Source organism: Malurus melanocephalus, unplaced genomic scaffold, assembly GCF_030028575.1.
Source record: "Malurus melanocephalus ecotype Western Australia unplaced genomic scaffold, MMel_1.1 scaffold_23, whole genome shotgun sequence".
Taxonomy (NCBI): domain Eukaryota; kingdom Metazoa; phylum Chordata; class Aves; order Passeriformes; family Maluridae; genus Malurus; species Malurus melanocephalus.
The window spans coordinates 576500-603865 of NW_026623255.1; the positions used below are offsets into that span (position 1 = coordinate 576500).

The window sequence follows — 27366 nt, forward strand, 5'->3', positions numbered from 1 at the left end:
CCCCACCCGCAGACCAGTAGGGCAAAGCACATTTACAGGGCTGGCAAACACAGGGGGGACACTGGGGGACACTGAKCTGCTTTCTTGTTGTGTKRCAAGGMRCACAAGATAACCCATGYTCTTGTGACTCTCAGGGTTTCTTCCACAGTGATGATTCCTTTGGCCCCTCTTTTTAAGAGGTGATTTTCCCTTGGGCCATGCGCGAGCATGAAGGAGATCCTGGAACTGTATTTCCACCATTTCCTTGCTACTTAACAAGGAAACATCTCCCCRTTCCTAACTTCAGCAGTGAGTTTCAGGATTCAATCTGACATACATTGAAAGAGTTTAGTGTGAGATGGTATTAAAGGCACCAGCAAGCAGGGGAATGTAGGTGTAAACTGGTGAGATTTCCCCAAAAGCTTTTCTAGGAATTAGTGTAGGGAGGATGAAGTCAGCATAAACCAGATGTGCTTTCCAGTTCATGTTTCCCCCCAAGGTGCTTCTCTGGCTCCAAGGGACCTGGATACAGTCACAGATACAGGCTCTGGTGCATCCCAGCAACAATTTCTAGAGTTGGGGGTGTCCTTACCACTTCTGCCTGGGCATAAAAGGCARATCCCAAGGCTTGTCCCTGATTCATTCCCTGAAGTCACAATGTCTGCTCAGGCTGCAGCTCATGTTTCAGTAAAAGGGAGAGCCTGAGTTCCATAGCTGATCCAAAGCTGAGCAGGATTTTTCACTTACAAGGTCAGAGCAGGAGGAAATCTCCATCTTYGAAATCCAGGGTCGGTTCTTAAGGGCTTTGCTTGTTTTCCCATTCATGCTAAAGGTTCCCCCTGATTTTAGCAATGTGGCATCCCTTCAGTTAGCTCATGGAAAGATAAATCATAGAACATTCAAAGGGGAAGGCTTTAATGAAGAAGCTTGAACTGCTTCAAGAATTGTCAAAAGAAAAAAAAAAAAAAAGAAATTACAGAGCTATTACAAGTAACAGATGATTCCCGAGTGTTTCCAGGACCAAGCTTGCTCCCATGCTGACTTTAGCTGCACTCTTGTGGTTTATCTTCAGAGCAGTTTCCCTGAGAAAATAATTGCCATGCCTTTACTGTAGGGCCATGCATGTCCCAGATGAACTGGGCCTCTTTTAGCACATCAGCATCCATTGTCTGGGTGAATWAAGTGCTGTGCTAAATTATGGAAACTCTGCCATGCCAGTCCACATCAATGGTTGCTTCAGCCTTCCCCACCCGGTCTCTAATTTWTCCTGAACAATAAGATGTGAATCTGGAGACAGAAATTTTCAATGGGGCATAGAATGACAGAGAAGCAAACATGGAAAAAACGTGTGTGTGTGTGTGTGGATGTGTGCATGAGTCCAAAGCCGTGTCAATGACAGCCCCTCTGAGGGGGCAGGCCATGCCTGGGGAGGACACTGTGTAAAAGCAGCAATTTCTGGTGGCCATCACTGCCAGCAGGAGCGTGCTGCCCTGCTTGGCACCTCGGGCTGCACCGGGAGCCGACACACAGGAATCAGTGCTTGGGTGTGGGAGAGCAGAAGGAGGACGTCCCTGCAGCTCAGCCACCCAGCTCCTTGGCATGGAGGGACATGGACATGAGGAGCACTTTTAGCATTTGGCACCACCAAGCAAGATCAACAAAGGGCTCTAGCTCTGCAGCAGCACCTGGAAAGAGATGGATAACTGCAGAGAGAGAGCAGTTGTGGGGAGGCTTTGCCTTAGCTGCCAAACTGGCCTGCCATGCTCTAATTCTGTGGTGCTCTGAGCAAGGATTTAAATCCTCGTGTGTCAGGCATGAGCCAAAGAGGAAGCTCAGTGTGGGTGGGTGCAGCCTGTGGCACAGCTGCTGGTTGCTCAGGCTTTGACTGACAGCCCAGCCAGGGCACCAGTGCAGCCCTCACCTATKGCATGGCAGGACTGCATCACTGCCTGAGCCCAAACCAATGAACCTCCAGGCCACCTGCTTGAGCTGGGTCAGCATCCAGCTGAGTTATTCTCCTTTCCCCCGCCTTAACAACAGGGCAGAAATGAGCCTTTTTATTTGTCCTTTTTCTCTCATCTTTTTAGGCTGCCTCCTGAATTTGAACTACAGCCTCTAACTTCTAGGTGGTCTTCCAACCCAGGATCAGCCCAGCCCTGCTTGACTTTGGAAAGCAAGCAAAACCCAGTGTGCTTRCCTCAGCACAACTCACACGAGCTCAACTCCATGGCTTTATCCTGATGAAATTTCTTTTGTGGTTGATGCAATTTTTCTATCTGATCAGCAATATTTGATGTGTGTTGAAGGCAGGTTCAGCTAGGGTGAAGAGCATATGTCGCTCTCCTAAAAAGTAATTTGGGGTTTTTCTGGGGGGAGATATAAATAGCTGACTTTATTGTGCTGGTCATGCACGCTAGTGCTGGCACGAGGTGYGTAACATTGAACTCTGATGCAGTGATGACTGCTGTGTTCTCATTTCTTTATGGAACTTTGCATGCGATGCCTGATATGGATTTTTATTTTGTGACTTGATTGCTACAAAGACACATTCATCAAACGCAATTACTGCTGCGTGAGCCAGTCAACAGGGAAGGTCCTTCTCACCGTTCTGCACACCCTGTTACACCGAATCCATCTGCTTCAGGGGAAAACAGACAGATCTGACACAGCTAGGTGACTGCTCCAGGCAGAAAGCATCAAGARCCACTGAACTTCTGTATGCCTGCCCTCCCAAATCCCTTATCGGTCTGCGCTGTACCATGTACCATGAGACTGGTTAGTGAGGGATGGAAATTCATTTCCACTGATGTATGGAAATAAAGGAGCAGAGTGAGGCTTTGTACAGATATTGCAGATTTAATTTTCTCCACTTCCCTTTTTACACCTTTTTTACAGACTTCAAGSCAGAAAATGTGACAGGAAGCAGTTGTGTACTTCACCTTAGTAGGCGGATACATCCCAGTTCTCAGTCTAGTTCTTGTTCACAGCTCTCAGTACACACAAAGAGAGGGCATCATTGCCTGAAAGCACAGGCATTGCTCCTTAACCCAGATATAGTGGTCTCCATGCCATGGAAGTTTGTGCTGGGCAACATTTTCAGTGTGTCTTCCCATGTCTGCTTTGAGGAGGGTGGAGGTTTGGCAAGGGGATACAGGCATATTGTTAGAGGGATTGCAGAGGAGCCATGTGAAGGGGAGATTGCGGAGGAGACCTGACAAGGAAAATGTGCTCCAGCACAAAAACTAAGGCTGAAAATACTGCAGAATTTCAGTCCAAATCTGTAGGAGAGAGCAGATCCCATTCAAGGAGATAAAGTCCAAAGCCCACTGTGTAGGGAGGGAGAGGACAGTCCCTGCTAAGTAGCTTACATGGTCATCTAAGAAGGGAAGCAGAAGCACACGAGGCAATGGTGCAACTCCCAGTAACACGCAGGAAAACTAAGAATCAGGAGCTTATAATTGCGAGGGTGCTGTTGAGAATGAATTATGATTATATCAGTTCCAGGTTTTTATTATGGGAATTCCTTCATCTTCCTCTGCAGCAGCCTTGGAGGCTGCATGTCCCAATGGACTTTGAGGCACAAGGGGCAGGCTCGTGTCTCAGCCTGGCTGCCTGCCCTGCGTGAGGCTGTGTGGCACATGAGCTCAGGCAGTGACCAGCCTGCCTGCAGTGAGCCTCCTGCCGCTCCCCCTGACCCCCTCTGCTTGTCTGCTTTGCAGGAGTGCTCGCTGACAGGGTACCTTGCATGGAGAAAGGGAGCAGAGCAAACCACGTCACTCCACCGAATGACACCAGCTGGTCCGCTCACCACCCCCTCTGGCTGAAAGTCYGGCAAAGAAAGCAGCTTCCTGTCATGAAGCCCCTCCGAGGAAGYCTCGGTCCCACGGGTGCCTTTGACCCAGAAGACAGCACATCATGGATCCACACAGTGTGCTCAGCATTCCTGCCACCACCCCTCTTCTCCTCTCGGAACGCCTTTTCCTCTTGGTTTCTTGCTGGGGGGGATTTTTCACCCGGGTTTCAAAAACCACACGGACCAACATAGGTACTTTTCCCTCACTGACTTCGAAGTTCAGATATTTGAGACTGGACAGTGATAYGGATTTTTTTTATTAAATTTTTTTTTCCTTTGAAAAACTGCTGTGGTTTTGCTGCTACACTAAGAATCGTGATTTGCATTGTATGGTTTTGGACCTATTCAAGTTTTGGTGGGGGAAAGGGGTTATACTGGAGTAGCAACGCTTCAGAGTCATCTCTGTCCTACCCATGATGCACTTTTAAATGAAGAGTTAGAATATTTTATTGGCTAATATACTTTCCTTGTTATTTTTACAAAGGCCACCTTTATCCTTTCTAATGCCATATTTTCAGTGTTACACTTTTATGGCTTTTAATTTTTGATTTGACAGATGTAAGAAGCAGCATGAATAGTTTATACTGTGGTTTTTCAGAGACTGAATGCCAAGAGAACTCAGTAAATGTTTATTCTTCTCAGCTTTCTCTTTAAATTCCCCTAAATAGCGCCCCATTTGGGAACAGAGCAAGAGTGTTGAACTAAAGACCAAAATTCCCTCAAGGTGTAAAATAATCTGAGGGGAATATTTGCTGGGCGTCACGAAAGACTTGGATGAAATTTCAACCCTGATGGTTTTCAGTGATCCAGGAAGGCAGTGAGACAATCTCTCCATATGCATAGCCCTTTCATGATAATTAGAATGGTATGGACAAACCAATGAAAACAAGGGTAAAGTGAGAAAGATCCCCCATGATTCTGTTTCACTGTTTGCTTTCTCCTGTCATGGTTAAGAGAAATGTGCAATTTGATCCTCAATCAGTGGGTGGAGGATAACAGGGTAGAATTTACTTGTGTGCACTTGTACAGTTGTAGCCAAGAGTCCAAAAGTACACTAGAGCATGTTATACTGGCACTGAATTGGTAAGAGAGTTGTGGAGTATCCCATTCTGACAAATAAAAAAAGAAAAAAAAAAAGAAAAGAAAAGAAAAAAAAACCACAAAAACCCATAAAAACCCCACAAAAAATCAAAAAGAAAGAAAAAAAACTAAAAAAAAAATTTCAGATCACCTTGTGATTCAGTGTAACTGTTTACTAACTCGAATAAAGCAATTGTTCACTCTTGAGTGTTCAGAGTACACCTTTTCTATAAGGCTGCTGGGGGGAAGAGGGGAGCAGTTTGCAGGAGCAGAATCTCTATGTTGGCAGTGTTGGGAGAAGGGCAGCAGAGTCAGCTGAACCAGAGCCTTGTAGTGATGGTGCACTATGAGCACTATGTATATACTGTATTTCTATATTTTCCTTTGTACAGATTCACTTAAGTCAAGCTACTGTTTTACAGGTGCTCCTTATTTATTAGAGCTGTGAAAGCTTGGAAATCACACCGGGCGAGTAACCTCGCTTTTTAAAAAAAAGAAACAAACAAACAAAAAAAAACAACGACAAAAAAAGGGGTGGGTGGGGGGGAATCCAGCAACTCCTGAATCTAGGGAGAGAGCTCAAAGACATTTTGATGAAACATCTTCAAGAGAGCAAGAATCTGAAGCACCCTCAGTGTGCTCTGCTTTCCTTTTGGTCTTGCAACGCTTTTCTCTCTCCCTGACTGGTGTCAGATTTATTAAAACAAAATAAATCTCCAAGAAAAAAAAAAGCACTTAAATGTGCTGTTGTTTTATTTTTCTTTTTTTGTCCTTCTTTGTGCATGCAGTTATTCATTCCTCTACCTGTCTGGTCACAGACAAAAAGACCCCTCAGTCTGAAGCCACAGAAAAATATGTGTAAGTTGTTCTTGAAAGCTGTATATGTCCCTCCCATCTCAGTATCTTCAGTGTTTAAGGCATTGGGAGAAAAAGCAAGGGTACTTAGCACAGTGCAGAGTTAGATCCCGACCTTGGAGAAGATGCAGTGACTGCAGCTTCATTCATTTGCAAGGGATCTGTGCGAGCACAGTTTTTCATGCTGCATCTGGGGCAGTGTACAGAGAATATTCTGCCTGCCTTTTGTGAGGATGGGGCTTGCCTGTGCATGAACTCCCCCTGAAATTCAAGGCTCTCCAAAGGACCAAACTCTTCCCAAYTGCCCCCAGACCTCTGCAACAGCTATCTCACACAATAGCCTTTGCTTCCCAGCTCTTGGCCAGCACAGCCAGCGCTGCTGATGGACGGCTTGGAAATGTCYGGTGAACTCTGGAACTGTTTGACTGATTTCATTAGCCAGCCATGTAAGGCAAACAACAACAGCCTGAGCATGCCTGCTTGGAAGGACATGCAGAGTAAAGCTCGTCTCCCTAGTAAACAGCTTGCTGCATCTCTATTTATTCATCTGAACTTGGCTGTAAAACGAAGGCCGTGTGTATTGATTTTGCTTTTGTCAGTGGTCCAGAATTGTTAGCACACATTTTCACTCTTCTGAAAAACAACAGACTCTTTAGAGAAATCTTTCTCTCTGGTGARCTGGTTTTCTTTTCCAGAAATGGAATCAGCTTGTCAAAAATCATCAGGACAGTAGAGGTAGAGAAAGTGATCTAGGCTAGAGCTGGCTTCACATGTTTCCATGTGAAAACATCAAGATCACAAACTTACCTTGGCCTTCCTGAGAATTTGCCCACCTTATACTTTCCTAACATCTTACCCCAAAATTCWGAATGTGAACAACTGCTTTGGACAGCTGAATCAGTTCATTGTTTGCTATTGAAAAAAAATCTGCAGCTGCATATATGGGGAGAAATATCCAAGTGTACATAAACCTTGAGGAAAATGCGGACCAAATGGTACAATACATTATTCAAGAGAAACCTGCTTTATTTCTGAGGCCAAATCCATCCCTTGTATGATGCCAACAAAATGAATGGAATTACASAAAGGATGTAAAGGTCCTTTGCAATTAACAGGAACCCAGCAAACGCTTGCAGAACGGTGCTGCCTTGCTGCTGACATTATTTATTAAGCACTAAGACCTAATAGCCAAGCCAAGCTCTTTCCTGGAGAACCCGCCATCAAGGAGCCAGACAAAGAAAAAGCTGTGCGYTGGGAGATACAGCGGAAGGCTCCTGCGTGCAACAGCCACCACTCCAGCTCTTGCACATGTACGGTTTTGGGATGCAGAGACCGTCTCCATGAGCAGAGAGAGGCAGTTTTGCAGTTTTGCCTCGGGTCTCAGAGCAGCCGGCCGTGYGTGCATCCCTTCACACTGCCGGGGCACAGGGGGAGTTTGCTGTGATCAAGCTGCTTGGGCCCTTCTGCTAGCACTGAATTCTTGCTGTCAGCGAGAATTTTGCCCTTGTGATAAAAGGGGGTCTGTGTGCTGCAAACACTCTGCATTAATTTCCTCCTGTGTTATCTTAGATCATTTTGAGAGCTTTATTTTTTTCAGAACTATGACACATGACAGTTTTTTGAGTGGCCCAATTCTGCGAATAAGGATGTCCCTCAAAATGAAAACAATTCGTGCTTTTTCCATGCTAAATGATAGAAATAAATTTGCTTTGTTCAAATAAGTGCTGTGAGCCAAATTTGCAAGGATGCTTATCCAAGTGAGATATCCCATTCTGAGGTCCATATTTGGACACTCAAATCAACACTAAGCCAAACACATGCATGAGGCATTTCAATGCCATTTGGAGTGTCCATATATAGAACTGGATGCCCAAACTTCATTGCCTTTGTTTTAAAAATAGACCTGGRATATAAAGGCATCATTTAATAATAACTGACAAACATTCTGTGTGCAAACTAAGAGCAAATTTGCTGATGCTGGTTCAGGTTGATTCCTCTGGAATTGCTCTGGATTTACAGACGTGTATCTCAGAAAAGAAGCAGTCTCTTACATTGTTTTGTCTTCCATGCTCACTGGAAGCTGACCTGATATTTGGAACCTGTGAGTAAGGAAAGGTGGTATTCAGTATCCACATGTGTGCAGCAGAGGGAGAGAGAATCAAGAATTGAGCTGAACCTGCTTCATACTGAACATAACAGCTCAAATGTTTTGACACTGAGAGAACAGCTTTACATAGACTTACACATATTTTAGTGGTCATTTATGTGGTACTGGGTAAAGAAATGCATCGCTACCTTGAGCAACACGTGGACATTTCCCACAAAACTTGGGATGCACCAGCAAAACAGAGAGCTGGGAAAAACCCAGTGGAGCAGCAGCTTGTGGATGTTTGCTTCCAGCAATGGGGGCAACACAGCCCCTCTGAGGTGCAATGGATGCTGACTGCAGGGCACTGCAGCACCTCCGAGGGGGACAGGGTCAGACACAGGGGTTCCCCTCAGCCTGTCATGCTGGCCAGTCAAGGCCTGCTGGGACTCGATGCTCTGTGACACTGTGAGGAACAGGAGGAAGGCCACAAGGAAGAAGGAAAGAGTAACTTAGGCCGCTGACAGTCTCTTTTCTCCAAGCTGCTGCTTGGTCTCTAAAGCATCACCTATCTACTAGAGGAGGTAAGTGTCCTGGCCACTTCACCCACTGCTCTACCAAAATAAGTTTTCTAAGGCTACACGAGACAGAAAGACAGAGAGGCAGCCAAATGCCAAATGCCCAGGATCTTTCCTCCCAAATGATGCAAACATCTAAAAGTTGTGTGTCCCTGCATCAACAGCCCAGGCCCATGGCTGTCACAGGAGAAGGGGCAGCCTCACCTGCTCCCTCCTGGGCCTCTCTGGCATCCAGGCAGTCCACACTGCAGGTGGAATCCTGCCCAGCTGGGAAAGAAAGCTTGATCATTATTCCCTGATAAGATAGCTGAGGACAGATGTGTTGTGATTCCCAACTCTCAGCAGTCCTACTTGATCTTTGAAGGAGCCTTGCTGGACCTATTTAATAAAAGGAAAAGGCTTGAGGAAGAAGGAATGCTGCCTTCTTTTCCAGAAAAGCTCCAGAGTTGTACTCTGGAGGTTTGCTGAGGGATGGGGAGTCTCAGCTTCACTCCCTTTCTTCAGCAGAAGCAATGGAGCCCACACAGCCCATGCAGAACAAGAGAGAGAGGCTGTGATCCCTTCCCATGTCCCAGAATCGATGTGATACAATCTGTCCTGACCYGTCTACCAGGACACAGGCTGTGCCAAGAAAAGCAGGAGAGGTTCTTTTCACTTCTCAGGGAAGAGACAYGGATATGACATGCACAGTGCTGGGAAGAGGAAGCACAGTTCTCCAGTTAGTCCTTGAGGCTCCCTGCTGGAGCAAGCGCATCTGCTCCTCCTCCCAAAAGGGCATTGGAGCTGCTGCRTTTACTGACCCCTTACAGAGCCCACCTTACAGCAAAGGGAGCCTTCCCAAAGGCATCTCCAGGAGCTGACTCGCACACGCTGCAGCCCTGCWGCCCTCAGCACAGCAGGGCAGGGAGGGCAGGCAGCCAAAGCGCTCCCGGGGGCAGCAGCGCTGGCAGCATCGCCCATCCAGCTCTGCAGAGGGAGCGTGCCAGGCTGGCAGGGCTGGCATTGCTGCCCGGTGCCTCTGCCCCACATGTGCCAGGCAATGCAGGGCCTTTGCATCACCTGCCGGCTCCTGAGTACCTGGAAGAGGGATGTGGTTTCTAATTCCAGCCAAAGGAGGTTGATTTATTGCATCCCRGTTGCTAGCACGGTCTTTGGCGTGGCAGGCATTATGTGAAGCACAATGTTTGGGGCACACGCACACAGAGCAGCCCGCTGTGTAACTCCCAGGTGTCTTCCTCAGCCCAGGCACTGAGGCATGGCTGGGTGCTGGGGAAAGCTCCCTGCCACCCTCACAGCCTCATGAGARGTCCAGCAGGATGATTTATGGGCAGGGTCAGGTAGAGGAGTTGACACAGACGGGTCAGAGAGGATGGGTGCCAGCCCACAGGCTTATTGTCGGTCGACATCCAGGGAACGAGGTGGGAAGAGGGGGGAGCGTGAGTCGAATTCCTTAATAACGTGAATTATAAAATCATTTCCTGTGTTAGGGGTTAGGAAAGAGAGCGCAGGACCCGGAGATCTTCCAAACAGAAAACAGCTTTTGTTAAGGCTTTTGGCCTAAGGAGTTTGAGGGGGATTGGGGGGGCGGTGGGAAGGGAAAGTGCTGGCACATTTTTGGCTGGAAGCCTCAGACAACATATTTTTTATTCTAGTCTTTATTTTTCAAAATAAAATTATGGCAAGCAGCAACAAAGAGGGGGGAAGAGGGTGAAATTAGGAGGAACAGTACCCAAGTATTTCCCACTTCTTTTCTGTCCCTGCCATTAAACACACAGGGTCTCCTTTATTATATACAGTAGCCGGATTAAGTCAGCAGCCCAAAGGCTAGGAATGCAACAAGATACTTTTATACTTATTGATCCTTTTTAGTTTTTTTGGGGAGATTGTTTTCATGAAAGTTTAATTCACCTTTTTTAGCTTTTGAGTCTAACTGCCACACATTTTATCCCTCTTCTTTGTGAAATGCTAAATCCATCGGTAGGTTTTAGTTTTCCTGGTGTAACTTTTCAGAAACTGTATATCTGCATAGCAACCCCACTGCAGGCAGCTTATGTCACGGTATCACATGTCAGAAAGATGAAAAGAACTCCAAATCTGAGCTGCTCCGCAAACTTATGTCTCCCATTCTTGGACATAGATCTTCTGTACTTAATATAAGTGTCAGGAAGGCAACTTCAAGGCCAGAGAGGTGCAAAGTTTTATCTCAGAGATGACAAAAAAAAAATTGCCTCAATTCAGCCTTATGTGGACAGTCCAGTGAGAAACAAAGATTGTCTTTTTCCTCCTCTCCCCACTCCCCCTGACCCCCACCTCCCTGTGTCCCTGTTGTCTGCTTCCAACTGCAACCTGAGCCTGAATCCTGAGCCCAGTGTCCAGATTAGAGATTGTTGACTCAGATTTAGTGGTGAAACTTGAGCCAGGCCCTGTTGATGGCATAGCCTTGAAGGAGCAGGTTTACTTCAAGCCAAAAGAGAGATTACATGTCAGACGAGAGCCTGCCTTTTCTTTATCACAAACTTCCTGATCTCCCTCTGTTCTAATAGCGTGTGTGTGTCCCCCCGCCTTGTGCCCACTTTCAATTCCTTCTATAGGGTGTCATAAATCAGGAAATTAGCAAGTGTGTAGCTGCCCTTTGCCACAGGCAGAGACAATGAGCTTGCTGTGTTTTTAACCAGTGGGTAGCACTTAACATAATCAATGGAGAGCTACGTGCAGAAAGGATGAAAAATTTGGTCTCGGTCTGACTACTTACAGGGTATTTCTCATCACCCAGGCAAGCTGCTTTTATGAGAATATGACATGCCCTGGAAGCTTGCTCTCCATTTTGCAGGAGAGTCATTAAAAGAAATCATTACATGTTTTTTTTTTGTTCCTTGGCACACACGCTGCTTTTCCTTGGCTTCTGATTTCATCCATCTTTCAGGCGCTTCGTGCCTTTAGTAATTTATGTGCAAGATTTTTCCAAACCTCCAAATGTTTTTCCATTTGGCAAACTGTGGAAGCCTCCACAAAATGTAACTGTAGAGTTTTCTTGTACTTCAAAACATGAGYCCTGTTAGCACAAAGATGCATCTAATACTTGTAATCCTGTACATAAAAGCTATAAATTCATCTAAGACAATCAAAGACATCGTTCTCTCTTATGAGYCTTTACCAGCCTTGTTGCTGTAACCCCTTCCTTGACATAGGAAAGGAGAATTTCTCTGTGAGCATTGTTGTTTTCTTTAACTATAGTTTTTGGAAGCTTTATGGTACCATATGGAGAACTATTTTATTCTGCTGCTGGTAGCTTTCTCAGTACAGGCTATAAATTAGATAATTTTCCTTGTGTCTGATAGCCACACACTATCAGTCAGACACGTTTGCTCCCACAGGAAAATCCAGGAGAATTCAAAGAAGGAGATAATCTTCCCACCATATAGAATCTAATGGAAATTTTTATTCYCTACTCTAATACTTACAACGGTTGATTAAAAAAAGTATCATGTGTTTCACCGTCCATTAAGCTCACAGGTTTGTAGGCTGCTTTTTACAGAAGTCTCCTCACATTGCTCCTGTCCAGCCCATGTCTCTTGACAGGGATGCATGCTAGGAGATACTCTGGCTGGACTTTTTAAGGGCTCCTAAGGGGATCAAGCACTCCTCTGCATTTTGGGGAGACTKAGGGAGGTCGCCCAGCAGGGTAAGCATGGCCTCAAGAAGCAGTTAGGCTGCCATGAGCTGCAATCTGGGCTGCTGTGGCTTTCTTCGGGAAYGCAAACCCAAGGGGAGATTCGTTAAATGTTTTTGATAATGCAGTCCAGTGAGTGACGTCCCTGAAATAGCAGGGTATGTAACCACCAGAAAAGAGATCTTTTTTCAGCCATCCATGCTCCTGGGAAATCACCAGACACTGAGGAACAGGAACAGTGTCTTTGCTTTTATTTGTTTATTTTCAAAATCCCTAAGTAGTTTACAAGGTTGCAGTGTAAAATACTTTCATTTGCTGGAAGTCCCAACTGGACCAAGTTCMTGAAAAAAAAGGTCTGTTTTGCCAGCAGAAGTTGGTTCACTTCAGGCCTAATGTATTACTTACACTGAGTTGTGCTCCATCCTTGCCTTCTCGGCATGTACTGCCCTGCTTGACCTGGAAATAAATTCTCAGTGAGACTATAGAATAACTGATGGGATAACAGTTCTTCACCCRAACTCCTTCATGCAAACTGAATTTACATGGAAAGAACTTTATATGTTGCTCTTAAAAAAGGACATCTCTGCTGTGTCCTAGTGCAAATCCTCCAGAATCAATCTGTATCTGGCATAGGAGAGAGGTGAATCAGACCAGCAGCAGGGCTTCCTTTTTAAAGGAATGAGGCTGAACACTGAGAGCTTTGACAGTCCATTCCTGTCTTGGTGTCCATCTGTATCAATCCAAAAAAAGTAGAGGGAAGGGTCAGTGAAATTCTTCCAGCTAGCGCTGCTGTGATGGAGAGCAGAGTTAGTCTCTTACACGTCATTCCTCAGTCTGCCAAACTATGATGACATTTCTCAGAGACACACACGACATCCGCATTAACAGCTGAAGACGTCATTGTGATCTGAACTATTACAGGKAATTTATTGCTGTTTTATCACTTTAAAATAAACTATTCCCCCCACTGAATCAAATTAAGAGTACCTTAGTGTAGGCGTGAGGCACATTTTCTTCTTATAATTTCCTTGCTCYTAACTGACTCTAGACTTCTGCTTATCTTGTTGGGTTGATAAACTAACATGCTCAATTGTCAACATGCATTAAAAAATAATATCTAGCTGTTGAGGGAGAGAATGTGTGGAAAACACCAAGGACACCTGGGCACAAGTGTTTGTTTTTGCCTAGGCTATTAAGCTGCAGCATTTTACCATTTCCACAGCTCTTTTTTTTTTTTTTTTTTTAACCTAGTTTTTGTTTTTAACTGCCTGAGTGCTTTTCCTGCTCTCAAACTCCTCCGCATTGCATCCAGTTTGCTCTTCCAGAACTGATTGACTAGTACAGCAGGTCACCACCCCTGCTGAAATCAGCCAACAAGCCGACCATAACCCCAGCAGATGTTTGTGGTTTATAGGCCAAGCGAGAGCCCCGCAGACCAGTGAAATACCAGCACCACAGATGTGGAACCTGGCCACTCGACAYGAGCAGCACAAAGCCCCCTCCTGCCCAGCCAGGCTGGGACTTCCAGAGGAGCAGAAGGTCTGAGAGACTAATTAGCCTGCAGAGCCAACACGCTGGCCTATGCTCCATCATTTTGATCGGCACAAAGTCCTTTAATGAAATGCTGCACRAGTCAAGTCAGATGAGGCCCCTCTGTAACTTCACCTCGGAGTCTGGCAATCACCTGAGTTCGTGATGTCCCCAGAATGTGCCAGCCTGCTCTGCCAGGCTGTGCCACTCGTCCCAGCTGGGCTGGGCATGGCCAGCCAGCCTCATTACCACAGTCTGCACTGCTCCTGCCTTCCGAATGCAAAGTGGGGATGTATAACCATGACATCTCACATACAAAATGTATGTCTTTTTTTTTTCTTCTTTAGTTACAGACGCTGCTGGTAAGTACTAAGGAAAAGAAAGACCAGCAGCTCTSAGCAGGACCCCAAAGAGATGGAGGATGCCACAGCCCATGCTCAACCAGGCTCTTTTGTCCAAAGCATGCGCTGTTTCTCTGATGAAAATGACAAGCCACATTCTTGTGCTTTCTGACAAGACAGACACAAATGATCTTTGTGGTTAATATTAGCTCCCGAAATCTCCAGGGCCCCTTCCAATGCAGATCGCCGCCGGAGCGTGGGGAAGGTGTGGTTTAAAGAAAGGTAGGGGAAGAGCAGCAGCGCTGAGAACCCACGGCCACAGGCACAGAGAGCCCCCGAGCCGCGTCCCGCTGCCGCCGCGGGCCTTTTCCCGGTGCCAGCTGTGACTCCGAGCGATTCGAGCCAACGCGGGCCCTTTCCGCACGCCGGGCGGCGGGATGAGGGGGCGGGCAGCGGCAGGGATGCTCCTKGAGGAATCGCGTCCGACCGAGCGCGGCTCATCCWCCGCCGCCCCGCCCGGCTCCGGCCGCCCCTCCCGCCGCCTGCGGTGCCACCTGCCGGCCACAGCGGGACACCGGGAGCTGCCCCGGCCGGGGCGGACCGGGATCCCCCCGCGCTGTCCCGCCGCCGTCCCGGCCCCCCGGCCCACGGGAACACGCGGCCGCCTCCCGCCGCCCGGGAAGATGTGAGGGCTGGCAGCCACAAGGTGTCAGCCGCGCTCCGGKCAGGGCTGCGCCCGACGGCGGCTCCGCGGGGACCGGGAGAGGGCTCGGAGCCCATCGCTCCCTCCGCCGCTTCTCCCCTGGAGTGATGGATGGCGAGCGACGMCTCTTGCAGCCCCTGCTCTCAGGATGGCTTGCGAGCCGTCAGATGTTGGCCGTGGGTGATGCCCGGGGCTCTGTGGGATCTTGCGTGTGTGAAAAGCTCGGTGTTTAGGGTGGATCCATCAAAGCTGCGGAACAACCTGCTTGCGTCAAAGGCATTGAAATCTCTGAGAGGTTGCAAGGAAGTTAAGCACTTCAGCAGGAATTAGGGACCCGAATGTTGTCATAGTGTGTGTAATTTATGGTTTGTGGGGCTGCAGGGTTTTACACCCGCAGGTGMATCTCTTGCAGGACTGCTCTTAAGGTGTACTTGGTCTCCAGAGGAATAACATTGCCAAGGTCCCTACCATGGGATAGCTCTCATTCTTGTACACAGTTCTGCAGGGTTTCTCTTCTCCAGGCCTTGATTCCCTGCTGGGAAGCCATAACGCAGGATCTGGCAGCTCCAATAAACCTGGAGTCAGTGAGCCGGTGGATTTTGCTAACATGATCCTACAGCTCTTTGTAAAAATTGAGTGTCTCTGTTGGAGACCAGTATGCATCATACTTAAAATAAGCCTCCTTTTATTGGTAGGAGACAGGAAACAACAGCGTGATTAACTTATTCCTAAAGTATGTGCTTAACTCATGGAAATAGAGAAGCTTTTTTTTTTGGTCTACTTTGTGTGTAGTTATTTATGATGTCTACTGAGGAGCCAGGTCCCAAAAGAGTGTTCCTGATCCCCCAGGTAAAGAGCAGGAAACTGCTTAACTGTTCTTCATTATGATGATTTCTCAACTGATCTTCATTATGAACCCTATTTAGAGTTCACTGCAGATTAACATTGGCCTCTCCTGTGCATAAACCTACAGCTACCCCATTGCAGGACCGTGAGAAGCTAAATGATGCCTCAGAAAATGCTTTGTCTGCACCTGGAAATGCAAACCCTGGAAGGGAAAGCACATTTTAAAAGACACGATCCCATTCTGGGAATRTTTCTGATACAAGATATCCAATAATCCTTTCCATGTGATGATTTCTTGGATTAGCTCTGTTAATCCCACATGATTTCAGGATGATCTCTCCATGGCTCTCCTTTTGAGTTATGCTTGTGGAGCAGAGGATGAAGGCTGCTTCCCCCATGCATGGTCTGTTACAGCTCGAGAGTTGAGATGGTKTTTTTGGCAGAGGATCACTCTGGGTTGTACTCCCATGTAACTGCTTTTACACTCTGCTCTCTAAAGTATTCAAGCACAGAGTATGCCTCACTGAAGAAGTTTCCTCTTCTCAAATAAAAAGGCATATGCAGATTTACTGCAGATGTTCCRCAGAAACAAAGACAAAACCAAAGAAGATACATATAAATAATCTTTCTTGTAGGATGCCCTGAGTCAGGTGGGGTGTGCAAGGCACCACARCCTTAAAGAGAGAAACTAATAGAAGAAAATTCACTTTAGGGTCAGAATTAACCTACATTGGATGTAGAAAGCAACTTGAAAGATAAAAAGAAAGTAAAAATTAGTATTTCTTCGTGTCCAAAGAGTTATTATTGTAAATGTGAACAGAAAAAAAACAGCTCTATTAAAATTACAAACAGGCCATGATCTTTAAACAGTAGTTCCCACATACTTCTTTGGGATTTTATCTTTAAAAAGTGCTGYAAAGTTTCTGTATCTTTAGCTGTACTGTTAATCTACATCATTAAAATTAATTAACAAAATACCAACAACCATTAGCTTTAAAARAGAAGAAAAACTAATTCATGAAATGGGATTCCTGGGCCACATGGAATACTTTTCTGCACCCTTTTTTTTTTCCTCCAGGAACCCTATTTGAAAAAGTACAAGAAAGATTTGGGGTGAAGAGCAAGGGATGCTGTTTCTTCTCTGCCCCTGTCCTGTCCATGTCCTTGACAGTCCCTTTATTTTTATGGCTATTCTCACTTTTTCTGACTCAGAGGGGAAACTGAGCTGATCTTGTTCAGCAGGCAATGGTGGGGAAAATAATTCTGTGACCCCTAGGCCACCTGCTTAAAGGTGCGTGCATCTTTATGGCTATTTCTAGGGCAGGCTCCATCCCATATAGAAGAAACCCTTCCTCAGCAGCTGTGGATAGCTTCAGAGAGTTGGAACAGAGCACAGCTAATGAATTGCCTGCTAATGCCCCATCCATGCTTATGACAGTTAGTAAAGGCACCRGTGACAAGGTAATTTTTAATAGGATGAGCAATCTGTCAGAATACTAATAAGGCACTAAAAGAAGTGATTTCCAGGGCAGTCACCTCATTGCTCAAGTGAAAGAGGGGACTATTCCCTCCGGCCTTTTCCTCAGAGCTCTCAAGGACTGTCACCTATAATGATCCAAATCCCACAGCCTCTTCTGAACTACTGCTTAATTGGGGAAGTACTTCAGAGAAAAAAAAAAAGAGACAATCCTGCGAGCCACCGAGCTTCCCAAACCTGGCTTATCTTAACTTAAGCCTTGCTTAAGGGTTTGGCTAGGCTTGGAGGTTTCAGCTAGTTAAGGGTTAGTTATTTGTGTTGTCTAAATAGTCCCTGCCAGTGACTGAGCCCCTCAGACTGTCTAAAGAATAGGAAAACCCAATTCAAAGAGCTTGTTGACACAGAAAAAGATGAATGCCAGTGCTTACATATAGACTGGCACAGGAATACTATGAAATAGTCCATGCTGTGGATCTGCTTATCTGAACATAACTGTGGGGGAAATAAACGGGTAGTAGGGATGGGTAGCAAAAATAGTTGGAAGCATGAAAAGATTTATAGGTAAAGTAGAGGTAGATGGATATAATTATCCTTGCAAGGAGAGAATCACAGAATAATGGCAAAGGAGGTGTAGGRTAATATTGCTACTTACCCTTCACAGTGGGGACAGAAATTAAAAAGTCAGTATGAGGATTTCTTAGCATTACATATTAATATGAGGATACCATTGTCACAGGACTTTGGAGGCAGAGGAATTTTTAAAAGGATAACACACTTTTAAAAGGATAACACATTTTTAAAAGGATAACACTGTTTATAGAAAGACAAACAGAGTTAGGTTTTCCAGAACACAAGCCAGGTCTTAGCCGACAGTGACCAGAAAAATACCTGGATGTATCTGTGGTCTTTGCATCTTCTTCTGATGCTTCCATTGAGTGCCAGTCAGAGAGATGCTGTGATCTGAAATGGACTTGGAGCTTGTAGGCAATTCTTCCATGGCTGAGACAACCACTTGCACATGGAAAAAACAGGTAAAGTCAATCCTCTGACTATACCATTGTAAACCCTGAAGATACACACACTCAGCTGCTGAGTTTTGTGAGCCTTGTATACTTATTTTTCACCCATTGGTGCAGTAAATGCAGGATGCAAGGAAGAAAAATATTGGCATGGTTATTCCCTTGCATGATAGGAAAGCCATCATCTCTTACATGCTGGCAGGAAACGTATTAAGCACAAATTTGTAGAAAAATGTTGTCTGTTGGAGATCAGAGGCTTAATAATGAAAAAGAAACACATTGACCCCTCAATTTGGAAATGTTACCACGTTTTACTGCAAATGTGCCTGAAATATATTGTTAAAAATGTGTCCCGGTCAGATTTCTTTGGAAGAAACATTWTAATCCTCACTTCTGCAAGGAACCTCACCAAAATCAATGAAACTATTCACTTTAAAAGCTTATTARTGTGAGWGCACGTTTACTTTACAGGAACCAGYGGCAAGAGCCCTCTCTTACCAACCAAAGATTTATCTACCTYGCAAGGATTTATTGCTCTGAAGCTAAGGTTGAAACATGCATATCTGTATATCCCTGTAATTACAGTATGTGTCCTTTCAATTGCTTCATATATCTTRGAGACTCTGAGTGGCCTGATAGCTGTATGTCAGCCAGATGTTAACTGATCCTTTAAGAGCCTTTGTGCTTAAATGTAATGTTTTCCAAGCACTTGCCATCACTGATACTCCTGATTTTAATATTAGTGTCATCCTGGTCACAGGTAGGGCWGTTTAACAGTAGCCAGTCATCCTTTTACAAATGATAGCTGCTTTTTATTGTTGTTTTATATTTTCCTCTAACCTCTGCCAGCAGCCCCAGGTGTTTGTTACAAACCTCTTCTGGAAGCTTTTAGCCCTGACTTGGAATAGCTCTGCAAAAATCACTGTTGCTGTTTGGTTTTCATCCTGGAGGAGGAAGGGATTTGGAGGAGGAAGAGGAGAAGGGAAGGCAGAAATGAGTGGTGAAGCTGTGGGGGGAGGCAGCAGCCTTGTGTCAAGCAGCTTCTGACACAACAGAAACTTTCTCCACCTATGGTAGATTTGYTGTTAGAGGATCCTTTACCCATTCTTTCCCATACCTCAGTTTTGTTGGATGCAAAATCAACCATTTTTCTGGCAGTCCTCAGGCTGTGGGGCCAGAAACTTCCCTCTTTGARGGGGACAGGAGGAGCAACACATTAACTATTGTTTTTTACTATGTTCTTCCAAATCAATGATCAATTACRTTTACAAAGCAAGATTGGCAGCTATCACCACAAGTCTGCCTCCCTCCTGATTGACAGACACCAAAACAATCTGTGYGTATCAATAGAAACAGATACTCACTTGTCTATAGAGATGCACATGGGGCACATGGACACAGACAATGTATGTAAAAAACCCCAAACATCCTCGCACCTCAGCAATGCTCAGCAGGATCAACAGGACAGTATTTCCTTCTGCTCTGCCTTTCATTAACAGGATCTGGCACTGCTCACATGGTTATCAGTCCAGTGGCAGAACAGTGGTTTACCAAATATACCTGCACTTACTTTGGCCTCAGTGACTGCCCCGAGACTGTGATGTGTTTACAGATTGCTCCGTGCTGATGTTGCAGCCCTTCTGTCCCAGAAAGATGGAGCACTATTTCATGTTATGATGGTGGGGAGACCAGAAATTGGTGATCATGACTGCTCAGCCCTCACTCGGCTCAGGACCCTGCCTACCGACCCCAGCTTTGTAATGTCATCCTGTCCAGGTGTCACACTGTGAGTTTCCTGCAGCGGTCCCTGCAGTCCAGCACTGGGGCCCTTTGCAATGTGTGGGTAGAGAAAAGACCCCAAAAGAGTGAAGGGTACTCAGCATATCCATGGGGCAGCCACTTAAGCCTATCATATGGGTGTGTTTGCAACAGAAGAATTTCTCSTCTCAGGCACTGCAGCAGCACGAAAGTGTGCTATTTCTCTTCAGAATCAGCCCTCAGGCCGCTTCTGAAATTAGGTATATTGTAAGACAATTAGACACATAATAAGGAAGTAATCATAGAATCATAGAATAGTTTTGGCTGGAAGGGACCTTTAAAGGTCACCYAGTCCAAGTTGTCTGCAATGAGCAGGGACATCTTCAATGACACCAGGTTGCTCAGGGCCACATCCAACCTGGCCTTGTATGTTTGCAGGGATGGGGCATTCACTCTCTCTGGGCAACCTCTTCCAGTGTTTCACCAGTGTCATTGTGAAATATTTTTTCCTTWTACATCATTTAAATCTTCCATCTTCTGTTTAAAAATCATTATTTCTTGTCTTATTRCTACAGGCCCTGCTAAACCTGCTAAAAACATTGGTCCCTAAATCTTTCTTATAGGCCCTTTAGGTACTGGAAGRTGCTCTAAGGTCTCCCTGRAGCCTTTTCTTCTCCAGGCTGAGCAATCYCAACTATSTCAGCCCATCTTTATAGGGAAGATGCTCCAGCACTCTGATCAATTTTGTGGTCTTCCTCTGGACTTGCTCCAACCTTTGAAATAAAAATATTTTCYTATTATATTTCATAACCTTTCTGTGATCTTCCTTTGGAGACCYGGATGCAGCACTCCARGTAGGGGTCTCAGAAGACCAGAGTGGAAGGGCAGAATCCCTTCCCTCACCCTGCTGGTCACACYTCTTTTGATGCAGCYCAGGACRCTGTTGGGTTTCTGAGCTGTGAGTGCACACTGCTGGCTCATGTCCAGCTTCTCAGCCACCAGAACCCCTGAGTCTCTCACCTCAGGGCTGCTCTCAGTCCSTTCAGACCCCAAAGTGTTGGTACTGGGAGTTTCCCCAGCCCAGGTGCAGGACCTTGCAAAGTAATGAGGAAAACTCTCTTATTTGAACTCTTGAAGTTGAGCAACACTATGAAAGTCTGGGCCAAAATTTAATTATTTTAAATGACAAATACTAAATCAATATCTTGGTTTTATCTGAGTGAGATTCTCAGGTAACAGAGTTACAAGTGATGATGAGTAGAGAGCTGGTTGGGTTTTGCTCTCCCTGGAAGCCACTGGGACAGTGCTATGGAGTTTCAAGACCATACAATTGGTGTGGATTGCCAGTGSRGTATAATAAGATTTGGRCTTTGATGATCCTTGTGGGTCATTGAYCCTCCCAACTCAGGATATTCTATGATTCTATAACATAGAACATGTTTTACATCTTACATGTTGCAAACCAGCCAGCAAAGCAGAACACACATGAACCTTTCTCAGAAATGCCAGCTGRTCATCCAGAGCAAATGCAGAGCTTTTGGGGACCAAGGAAGGGTGCCTAGTCCCTGAACTGGATCGGCTGGACATGGTGGAGCTCTGTTTCCTTGTCTGGGACTGCTGTGGAGAGAGCTGTGGTGGGAGAAGCCTCGGTGCCCCTTTCCTGTTTGGCTGGGGTGCTGCACTGAGGCTCACACTCTTGACATTGCAGGGTGCAGGGTGCTGTGCGAGGGAAGGGGAGCCAGGAGCTGAGGTCTGTTTGTCTGGGCCTGCTGGGAGTCCAGCAGTTTAGCACACAACACCTCTGTCTCCTGTCAGGCGAGGCTGAGTGTCCTTTCCTGGAAACTTGGCGGCCGCTGGGATGGCAGGTCCAGGGAAGCTGGCCAGAACTGCGCTGCTGGTGCTCGGGGATTACCAGACAGGATTTTCTGCAAACCAGGAATGCAAAAAGCTCTTGTCCTGGGCAAGTCATCGTGGCCTCTCACCCCAAGGTGAAGGGAATTAAATCCTGGGCAGAAATAACATTCTGGTTTACACATGCAAGCCCCTTCCAAGATGGAACATGGCTGCTTGAGCAGCTCTCTCTGTCTCRGGAGGCTCAGCCTGCCTGCAAACCGCAGCRAGGTCAGGAAAGGCTCTCTTTGGGTTAATGTGTCTACCCCAGCCTCGCTTCAGGAAAGTTTTCATTAGGGCTGGAACGCTGGTGACAGCTGTAGCTGAGGCTGCCAAAGTGTTTCCATTATGTTATATCTCCCTGTTTTCACTTGCTTGCAACTATCCAAAAGTTTCACCTAGAAGRCTGAAATTTTCCAGGCCTCCACTCTAGCTGGAGGTGAAGGGTTTTGTGGAAAGTTGGAAAAAAAGTAAGAAGAGAGGGGAAAAAATGGTTCTGCTCTTTTTGAAATGGCGACATCCAGGCAGARGTCATAATTTAAGAGAGAAAAAAAWTATAATRAAAGCAAACAGTGCTATTGCGTACTCAGAAATTACTGACACTTTGAATTTTGGATGAATCTCCAAATATTTTTTTTGTAAGAGATACAACGAATTTTACTTGCCTTTTATCTGCATCCTTGCCTTTTAGCTCAAGGCATCTTGAAGCAGTGCTGCCTGCCTTCTGCTCCTCAGCCTCCAGCTCSCTCTGTCCACATTCCAGGCTTGATGTAGGCTACGTGACTTGAATCTCCTCTCAAATCCCTGAGCCAGAGCCTGGATGGTTCATGTGACCAGCAGGGCTTTTCCTTCAGTGCACATTTGCTTGTTGCCTGAGGATAGGTCTGGTGAATTTGGGAAACCTCTGTTGTGCTGGTCTCTGTGTTGTGGTGGGTCTTGAAGCTGCAGTATCCTCTGTGTGGAGCTTTGATGCAAACATCCATTCTGAGCCAGAACTGTGGGCTGCAGACTGTCAAACCATGTGGCCATGTAGCATGAAACTCTAGGTAATAAATTTACAGTATGAAAATCAATTAACTCAAATAGTGTTTTTATTTGCACCAAATGTAGGTGCTGTGATTTCTGTGGTAAGCATGCAAAGTGGAGGAATCTGAAGCTAAGTCAGCTGTAGCAATTAATCATGCTTTCTAATTCAGTTTACTTCTTAAACTGGAGAGTCTCTTACCCAGATTGCTCATTTGAAATTGTTTTGAGCTACACGAGGGTTGCAGTTCTAGGTCTTTGCAGCTGGTGTATGGAACAGTACAGCTGGCTCAAAATGAACCTGTTCACATTTGAAAACCCCCTTCACAATTCTCTGCAAAAGAAGCAACCAGTCACCTCATTAACATTGCTGGTAACTGCCAAAGGAAACCCAGAGTACTCCATTTGTTCTAAAGGAGGGGTATTTTCTTCTCATATAACAGATATGGAAGGTTTGCATACTCTTTTGGGTAGTTTTTCTCTGGAGAAGGCAGAAGACCACTGCTGCCCATGGCTACTGTTGCTGCTTCTTGTTCACAGGCAGTAATTGGAATGRGTTTGGCTGTGAAGGACTCATTCTCGGTGCCTGATGATGAGGGATGGTAGAGCCAACAAAAATACCMAAGTCAATAAAATCAAGACCAAGTCGAAATACTTCAAACTGGATAAATAAAACACAGGAGACAGCTTCATGTGTGGAAATGGAAAATCAAGATCTGGAAATTTAGAGAAAAACTACCTCCTTCCTGCCTTCCCCATCCCTGCAGTCTACTGAGTTTGTTGTTTTCAGATGAGGGCTTTCTCCCAACTCARCTGGGCAGTTAAATACCCAGGAGGAGATTCGTAAACCATCCATTTCATAATAGTACACAAAATTCTGTGATCTGACTTCTACGTTCCTGCCACTGCACAAGATGCCCCTTCACTTGTCAGTGTGTGAAGGCTGAGATCTCATGAAACTTTCTGAGAAGAAGCATTACAGACAAGGGCTCATCTTAAATTCTATGCCCTCATTCCAGAGGGCATAAACTCTGTTTGTTGAAGGAGGTATTTGATTTCAATTAAGATTCATAGCCTAAAACCTCCTGGAACTGGAGGCCAAAGCCTTTTTGTTCAGAAACTCAGAAGTGCCCAGTTCTTCCAAAAGACAACCTGGTGATTTGGTGGCAGGTCTTTTATTTGGCAGGTGGCTACAAAGCTTGTTGAGGTGTGGAATAAGCCATCATAAATTTCCAGCCCCAGTGAGGGGTGTTCTGATCTCTCTATTTTGTGTGCTTACCAGTGAGGAGGTGAATACCAGTGAATCTGCATCAACCAGGAGAAAGCTTAAAAAATCCCTGCCAGGTGACATAAGGCAGAAGGATGTGTATTTTGGGTACCTTGAAAATATGAGTGAGGAGGAGATTCTTATTCTAGTGTGGGCTTATAAGCCACTCCCTGTGCTCAAAATCAATTTTTTAGCATCTACAGGACACTTCCCTGGTGAAAGCTGAAATCCTTAGGCCATCTTTTGGTGGAGATGACATTAAAAAAACAGCCCTGAGGATCACAGTTTGGGACCTTTGTCTCTGAAGTAGAAGTAGCTTTTTGTGGCAATGGAGATACCAGTCACAGTAACAGAGAGGCTGGCTGGCTCACAGAGAAAGGGTGTTGTGCCTGTGTAGGGACTTCGTGGGTAAAACTTGAGGGTAAAACTTAAAAATATAAGATAATTTATCCTAGTTCACTGTGCCCAATTTTAACTTTGTAGCACCTAATACTTCAGGTGGATGCCAGCACCTGAGAAATAATGCCTARAATTACTCATTGAGAGAAGAATTGTTACTAAGTGCCCTGTGCAGGCAGGTAAAGCTGAGGGAACTTGACAGAGGGAACATTAAGCATCCTTGGCAAAAGGAAGAGGAAAACCGAGAATTGCAGTGGAGGTCAGCGGCCTGCTCTGAGGCCACTACAGCCTTCATATTGTACTGCTGCAACAGAAAACGAGTTCCCAGCTTTCTAGACTTGTTCCCTGGAACCTGAATTTCATGGCTGTCAGCATYTCCCAGCTCGAGGCAGACAACTCCTAGTCAACATTTTGTTTCCTAGACAGTGATCTTGAAGGAGGGATWCACCTGCAAGTGGATTTTCTGGAAAATACAAAGTTAGAAGAGAAGAACCAAGCTGTTCTAAGTGAGGAGAGAAAGGGAAGGGGGGAAAGCAATAGTTAATACAAGGTTAGCTGCTAAGTGAAGGAAGGATACAAAGGTGCAAGCAAAATGTAATACGTGCAGAAAATGTAGAAAGTAGAACACAGCCAAAAACCACAGAATTCCACTCAAAAGGAAGCCATACATAGCTCTAAGAGAAAGCAGAAGATGTGCTAACAGAAATAAAAGTGAAGAAGAAAACACCAGACATCACCAGCCGGCATCATCTTGACTGAGAAATTCACAGGCAAGTTTCTCAGTGCCAAGAAAACACAGTGCCAGGGATTCAGAAAGCGCTTTGGTATCAGGCTCTGACCCTCTGGTCTTGAGCCCTTCTTGACTTCTGACAGGCATGGCTTGCTCCAGCAAGGAATGCACAGCATATTTTGTATTCTCCTGGGCCACATGTGCTTCTCCTCCCAAATAACTGTTGTCTTTCAGCTTTTTCCTTGTGAGGGAAAAACTTCCCTTGAACCAAAGCACARTATTTCCTGTCTGCTGCCTGTAAGCCTATTTGCCTCCTATTGCTCCTTCCCTAGAGGATCGTGGCTTTTATGAATACTCCAGAAAGTGATTGCCCTTCAGCATTGGAAAAAAGCGGGGTTTAGTCCCAAACACAGCACTAACAGGGAAACAGGAGACTAGGGAAACACCCCCATCAGCACCAATAGCCWGAACCTCCTGCCTGCACCCTCCCTRGCACAGAGGCTGAGCRATGTACACACAACCAATATCCACCAACAMTGAGTGGGACCATGGTCACTGCTGTGGGGTTGGCATGTGTCTGCCTGGATGTGTGCACCCGGTCCCGTGCAGAATTGGGAGTGCAGGGCAAAATCCTACTCTTACCAACAGCTCAGTAAGTCTGAAGTTGCTGCTGAAGGTCATGGAGGGGTGTCAGGCACGGAAACACTTTCTCACAAAGTGGACAGCAGAAGTGAGGCTGCTGTGTCCCTGCAAACCTCATTTGGCACTGGAGGGAGGAGTTTTGCCTAAAGCAGCTGACTTTTGTATGACTGTCTCTGGAAATGTAGATAAAGAACATTGCATACTGGAAAAAAACCCTGCTGTCGAGTTAACTATTGGCACTTTTCATCTTTCATTTCCAAGCAACTGGACAGGTTCTGAATTTGGCTCTCTGGGGCAGGGAAAGCAGCACAAAAGGAACTGGTAATCAGGGAGTGCCTCCAGCTTTCTAACCATAATAAAACACATTTTTGTGCTCTTCTCTGGACACTGATGGCAAAAATCCTRCTCTCTAGTAAGAGAGTTGAAATCTGGAATGATGATTGCATCAGTGGAAGGAAGCCAGACTTGCAATGCTGTAAGCGAGCAAAAGATCTGGATGACAATCAAGATGCAGCATTATAATGAAACTTTGGAGGTTGTTTTCTTTTAAATTCTGTCTTGTGACAGGACCCAGTTCTGATTTCACTTGCATCATGCTATGTCTTACTTTAGGATGCCTYTCATGCAGCAGCAGCACGCCTGAGATCAAAATGCAGCACCTATGGTTTCCATCCCCCTCCTAAATTTCAAGGGGGTAATAAATACCAAAACAAAAAAGATATGTAATTTTAGTGACAGAGAGGCAAATTGATGCAGAATGTGTGTGATATTTTTTCAATTTTCCTCTTGTTTTTCCTGATGGTGTTTTGTACTAAACATTACAGTTGCAGATGCAAAATTTAAAGAACACTTTATCTTCAGCACCGAGAAACACAACATGTAATTTGCAGCTTCAGCCAAGAGTGATGGCCTTATTAGTAATGGGAATTTACTGATTAACTGCTGTTAGCAAAACATCATCTTCAAACCCGTTAGGCTGAAACTGGCAGCCRCTCTGTCGGCAGGAGCTTTTTTATTTCGTCTCAGGGGAGTTCTGTAGAAATATTTCTCATTTAAACAGCTTTAGCCTTGGCCTTTCAGTAATTTTTATGTTCCCTACTAATAGGTTAACAATTGGTTAAGAGCAACTATCAGCTTAATGTCAAGTCATTCACAGGGAAAAGTTCAAGGAGAGAAGTAACACTATTTCAAAAAAGGGCTTATTTTTGAACAAAGAGCTCRCATCAGCTTTAAAAGCCAGAGGGATAAAAATGAATACAAGAGAGAAATGGAAAAATCAGCACTGGAGAGGAAAGGCTGGGGATCCAAGGACCAGGAGAGGGGTACCAGGGTTACTGGGTGGGGTATGGAGATGCACCAGGGTGTCCTGTGCTCCTCAGTAGCTGGCACAGTGTCACAGGGAGYGTGTGTTTGTGGGCTGTCAGGGCTTCAATCCTACAGCTACTCCTGAAATGCTAGTGGGGGAAGCACAGGCAGATCCAGTTGTTGCTGCTTGCAGTTCTTCATGGGTGCTCCAGCTCACTGCAGTGATCCCCAGGTTTGGAGAACCCTAGAGACAGCACTGTACCGTCTTACAGTCCATCACAATCTCCCATCTCTTTGTCCATCATTCCTTCACCAACTTGTCCCCCTTTTTTTTG

At 45.6% G+C, this 27366-nt stretch overlaps 1 protein-coding gene across 2 annotated transcripts in view; it reads left to right on the forward strand.

The window, feature by feature from the left end:
* The window catches only part of SOBP (sine oculis binding protein homolog), a 109809-nt gene extending 106048 nt beyond the window's left edge, over window positions 1-3761 (forward strand). For both annotated transcript variants that reach the window (XM_057390137.1, XM_057390138.1), the window contains one exon: window positions 3699-3761. The gene's annotated coding sequence lies outside the window, so the exon portion shown is untranslated. The remainder of the gene's footprint in view (window positions 1-3698) is intronic.
* Window positions 3762-27366: the final 23605 nt, after the last annotated feature.